Consider the following 6,485-nt stretch of genomic DNA (forward strand, 5'->3'; position numbering starts at 1 on the left):
TAAAGTTTGCACAAGGACTGCTGGCTTAACGTCACAGACTGCCAAAAACAAGGTGACAAAAAGAGCTCATGAAAGCAAATGTTAGCTTACTAGGTGTGTTCATACATCACAGGGATACAGAAGTATTATTTCAAATGCACACACATACACATTCATGATGAAGCAGAGGCTACACCCCTGGACTACTGGCTCACAATTACAGTATGTGGATAATTAGTTTTGACAGTGACACATACATGGGAAGCACATATCCAACAATATGTAAGACTCGGTTGTGATGAGATTCTGCTGTGCCTCAATTCTTTTGGATTCAACTTTACTTGAGTCTTTTTTGTACAGAATGTGGCCTGCAATCCATATTTTAAACAGCCATATAGTATTGAAGCATGAATAGTTTGAAGAGTTATTACTTATATTTTATTCACTACAGATTACACAGATAATACCTAAAATATCAATACTAATTTGCCACCTTTTGGTCAATGCATTTTAGCTTTGAGTGTTCATCACTCACAGATGCATGTATGTAAGAAAAAGAGGCAAAAGGTTTGTTTCTCCTTGCCTGCACTCAGCTTTGAAGAGTAATAATATGAAAACAAGCCCTCACAAGTCACATTGTTGGTCATCTGAGGGTTTAACAACCACTGTTCAGATAGTTTTAGTGTTTTAGTGGGTGGATTCACCATTTGTCATCAGCAAACTTTGCACTTGCTGACTCTTTTACTTTGTTAGCCAGCTAACCTTGTGGGTGTGACATTAAACAAAAGAGCACCAAATGAAGTAAGACTCAACCAGTGTGAGTGTGAATCAATCAGTAAAACACAGCATCGCCACATTATTTCAACCAAACACTTAGAACTTCTCCAGACCTCTTGGCATGTGCTGCAAATGACTATGCAAGACTGGATTTCTTCTACAGTTTATAAATTAGTTCTGCAGAAATTGTGGTAGAAAACATATCCACAGAAGACTATGATTAAAGGCAGTGATTCTAAAAAAAAATTACAGAAGATAATAACAAAAGTTTATTCATTTCCTGCTACTTCAAACAGTATGATAAATGTCTCTCAAACTGATGAGGGTGGGGATAAACCTGAAACATATTATGTTACAATAACATTCCTTCACCACATATTATTGAGCAATTAATCGGACATGATATTTTCACCATTTCTGTCTCACTTAAAAAGGTTAATCCAAAAAAATGTACACAACAAGCACAGAAGATGCTCTGAGATACAATTCACTTGCAATACTGGATGACCATTTGATCCAAAAACTACAACTAAGTTTAAAAAGCCACACTGCTGCCGTTCCTACAGTGTTATCTGAGCCATTATAGGCATTTAATTCGCTCATTAAGTTAACAAAAAAATCACTTAAAAGGTCAACTTCTTTGTGATCTATCATTAGAAACAATGTTGATGCCATAGTCATAGTATAGTCATAGTGACAAAAACTCAACATACTCTGACAGAGGGAGGGTGATTTCTTAGTCCAAGTGTAATTGATTTATGTGTTGTGACCTAAAAATATTTGGGAGACTAAGTTTCTTGATGCTATAGAAGAAGAATATACCAGAAAATATATTTTGATAAAAATTTTTGTCCATTATTATTATGCGGCTATTGTCTTTTTTTCTGCTTTAGTTCATTATTGTTTATACAAAAGGAATTTATGACAGTTCCCAGCAACATCTTAAGTCTGCGCGCAGCTGTGCAGCAGTTGTTGTGTAGAGAGTGTGTTAACTGGTGGATGTGGTTGCTTTGTGAGCTCCAGTTGCTTGAACAAAAACTAATACAAAAGAATATATGCAGAATGCAGGAATAAAGTTGCAAAAAAAGAAGAAAAAGAAGTAGAGTAGAAGAAGTGCTGTCTTAAGGGTGCAACATGTGAACTATCACCATTTCCTCAAAAGAATGAGCAGACGTTTTGCGGCAAAGACAAACATTTTTTCATCTTGCCAATTAGATGTGGAAATAGTGCCTGCTTTGGCAAAAGGTATGGGCATTTTGCATGTAGTTGTCATGATAGAATTTCTTATCAATTACCTGCAGACATATTGTGTATATTTTATTTCTGTATTTCTGTTGCAATATAAGTCAGCCTTCATTATTATATGTATTACGTTTTGTATCCACTGTCGGTAACAATGATGCAGCACAATGAGTGATATAAATCCAGAAAAACACCTGGTTGTCAGAATACTTGAGGCCTCAAGGGCTGACCGGGTGTCAGACTGGACAAGCTTTTAGTGTCTGTGACTCCAGCTGTCATGAGACACAGAGGGCGCCATGTCTAAAGTGGTGGTATTTCACTTTTACTCTTCATCTATTCACATTTGAAATATGTAGAAAAATATTTGAATATTTCACGTAACATATGCAATCTATATTGCAGAAGCAACCCAACAATTTTTGAGTGATATACTGATCTCACAAGAACACTAAATTGTCAATTATCTCACTCCAGGAGCCGAAGTGTTGAAATCAATGGCTCTCCATGAATATAGAGATGCTAGAATGGGTCTATTGTCTCACTCTGCCATGAGCACCAGATTACTGAAATAAGAAAACTGTTGAATGAGTCTCACAAAGACACATTCGATCCAGGATCATGGATATGATTTAGTTCATAGCATCATTTTCCAGAAAATATATTAGCCAAGTATGAACTCACAGGCCTCTAAAGAATCATGCAATAATGAAGGAGTATAATAGCTGAACATAAAAAAGAATGGAAATCCGCCCTGTGGAATGGCCTGAGTGTCAGTAAATAAATTGGTAATAAGAAATACTCATATCCTTCTCTAGCTGTGGTAATATGTCCTTCTAACTGAATGTGAACTTTTCAGCATTATTAAGTCCATGTTTGTTAGATAATTCAACCAATGCTGCCAACGCCTCTCAAATCATTTTAACAATTAACCACCCAATAAAAACCCAAACTTTCATTCTGTAGAGAGATTGACATTATGATGGATGTACTGTGATAAAGAAGCATTTCCAAGCCACTGAAAATGTGCCACTACCACTGATCTCAGACAAAATGTTTACTTTGTGTGTGTTGTAATGGATTAAGTAACAGGAAATATGTGCACTGTAATGTTTGTGTTATCTATATTCTTTATTTTTTGTATATTTATTCAACCACTCAGGGTTGCTATATCATACCTGCATATTGAATGAGTAGTTAAAAGAAAATACAAGTCAGAGTGGGATAAGACAGCAGAGAAAGCAACTTAAAGTAAACTAAAATGAGAAGGATTTCATTATAATACAGTCTCATGTTTACTGTCAGCTCTGATAGATTTGCATATATAAACATTCATATATGAAATTATTATCATTATGTGTTTGCTTTACATAAATTACATAAAATTACATATTTATGTTAGAGCTTATCTTTGCTTCTATTTTTCATGTCAGGAAATTTTGTATCTTCTTCTATCTTCTGTTACTGTCGTTATTATTGTTGTTCTTAATATTGCAAGAAGTTTTCCACAATAATATTTCACTGTTACAAATCAGCTGCCAACAACAAAAATACAGCTGTAATTCTTTAAAGACAAAAACACTGAGAAGAAGAAATACGATGACAAACATGGTGTCAGTAAATGTTATAATCACTGCAGGTGCATTGAACACTCACCATGTTTGCAGTCATATGACAAACAGTTCAACAGATTTTGGCGAAATGGATGATGCGGTCTGTTGCAGAGAATTTCACTGTAATTTCCAAGACTCAACAAACATCAGCACCTGCTATCGCCCAACCAAAACAGAGCAGGATTTGCTGTGCAGATCCATGTGTGCTTCTAGCCAGTAGTTCCTCTATAGAGAGAGCATTTAATGTGATCTGTGTGTCTGTGGAGAGGATGATGTCACGCCTTGCAGATGCCCTTTCAGAGCACAAGTCAAAGAGACCAAATTTGTGTGTGTGGTTGTGTGTGTATGTGTGTTTGTGTGTGTGTATGTGTGTATGTGGTCTGTCATAAGCTACTTTTGGGGACAAATTTCAAACTTAGGACCAGTTAATTGGGGACAGCTTGGGGACAAAAGCCATGTCCCCAGTTGGGAAAAAGCAGCATTTTTGGGTCAGTGGTTAAAGTTAGGATTAGGTTAAGGTTAGAGTAAGGGTTAGGGTTAGGCAAGTAGCAGTGTTGGTTAGGGTTAGGGTGAGTCACCAGGAAATTAATGTAAGTCTATGTAATGTCCCCAAAAGTGGCCATGGTCTAATATGTGTATGTGTGTGTGTGTGTGTGTGTGTGTGTGTGTGTGTGTGTGTGTGTGTGTGTGTGTGTGTGTGTGCGCGTGTGTATAATCCACGTTTTTCTTTCACTGAGCTACTACTATTACACACACACACACACACACACACACACACACACACACACACACAAAACACACAGGTGCACACAAAAGACAAAAATACTGACCTGATTTTTCTCATATTTCTTCCCTTAAGTCTAGATTTTGCTTAATATCAGCTAATTTATGAACACTTTGGTTTCACACTTTTCAATCCTATTTCTTTCAGAGAATATAGCGCACAAGGGATCTGTAGATTTTTAGTAACACAGGCTGCCAAGTCAAATAATAGGCTTTAAACATCCTGGTCATAATGATTTTCAGGAAAACGCTTTCACCGACACAAACTCAATGGACTCAGAGACTGAAACAAGTCTAAACAATGGAATATATGACAACAAAACTGCAAATGAAGATGCAGTTGCCAGATGGACATTTACCTACAAAGATGGACCCTAGTTATGGTGTACTTGAATGTCTAAATACTAGGATATCAACAAATGTATCTGGAAAAGGGAAGAATAAAGCTCTGTCAAGGACTGTTTAATAGTGCTCTATGTTACTGACATTAATATTTAAATAAAGTTTGAGAAATTGGCTTGTTTTCACAGATTATCAAGCAAAACATGCTAAGATATCTGCGTAGTATTTTTTATTGCCATAATCTTGTTTTGATGGATGTGTTTTTTGTTTGTATCAGAATGTCTAAAAACTCAGTAAAAATAAATAAATGAACTACTGGTCAAAAATTGTTTTTCAGTACAGTTCATGACAGTGGGGTCAATAGATAAATGTGTCAGTTGAGCCCCGGGTGTGTTTCTACACTGAAAAATCTAAAAGTTGATGTGGCCCAGCTTTCAGGCAATTGATGTTGTCTGGTCAAATTGTTTCCAATCTTCAGAATATCCATGTACACAGCAGCCACAGTGAATTTCAAAAACTGTCTAAAAAACTAAAACAACATAAAATCACTGTGTTTTGTGTTTTAGTCATTCCTTAGTTATTTAGCAGTTGTCTACTTTTTTACTCTGTCTTTGTTGTATAGAATCTGGCAACTGGTGAAGGTATTGTACATAAAATGTATTATTTAATCATACAAAGGCATCTGCTTTCTCTGTATTCCCATCCCAGCCTTGACTAGTCTCTAACATAGAACATGCACACTGACATCATCCAATTCTTGCCATGATCACATGAAGGATTTTCCAAGGAAACCGGGGGGGTGCAAAATTAGAGCGGGAGTGAGAGGGACAGGAAAAGAGCCAGAGTTGAAAACAGGGATGTCAGGACACAAAGGGAGGAAGGCGATGTGCTCACTGTCACAGTCACTGATACTGGTGACGAGACAGAGACATGCACAGCACCTGTTTTATGTATGCATGAGGCAGTTTCTACAGCAGATGTTAGCATGTCTGACCCTATGTTTGGACTAGTGAAGACGTCCCTCCGGATAAAAATTACGAGGGTTACTCCAAAAGTTGTGAAGTGAACAGCAACTGAGAATCACATGGATTTCCACACATGTAGTGTTGCAGTATTTTCTTGAACAGTTAAATGTTGACTTTAAGTTTTTCTCTTTGACCTTGAGAGCACATATATTCTAAGGAAGGAGACAATGAGGTTCATCTACAAGTTGTTACAGTGCAGTAAGTTAAAGTTTGGAAGTGCTGTATCTGACTTGAAAAAGAAAACTATAATGTTTCCACAATACAGTAAAGTCATCCAACAATTGCATTTCAGCACAGAAATAAACCAGGGCTATTAATGTATACATGAGTATGTTGTTGATCAATCAAATTAGACACTTATTTCTTTACATAAAACAGAATTATTTACAGCTATCAGTTTGGCCTGTTTCACCATGTCATTAAAATGTGATTTACACTCAAGAAACAATAGCATCATTGCTTCCACATTTTCCTCCATTCTCTTTTTATTTTAACCCCTTCACCCCTTTTCAAAGCACTGTTGTAGGTCCTGTTATTATACAACATTCACCCCATGTAGAGTTGAAAGGGGGCTGTTAAATGGAAACGAGAGAGAAAAGCAACAGAGGTCCCCACACACATTAACAATAAAGTCAGAGTTTCTTAAACCAAGAAATGTGTGTGCTATTCATTTATATCAGTCTCGCAAATAACAAACTATCATGAAATTGATTATTGTGTTTTTCAT

This window comes from Thunnus albacares, chromosome 13 (assembly GCF_914725855.1).
Source record: "Thunnus albacares chromosome 13, fThuAlb1.1, whole genome shotgun sequence".
Classification (NCBI taxonomy): Eukaryota; Metazoa; Chordata; class Actinopteri; order Scombriformes; family Scombridae; genus Thunnus; species Thunnus albacares.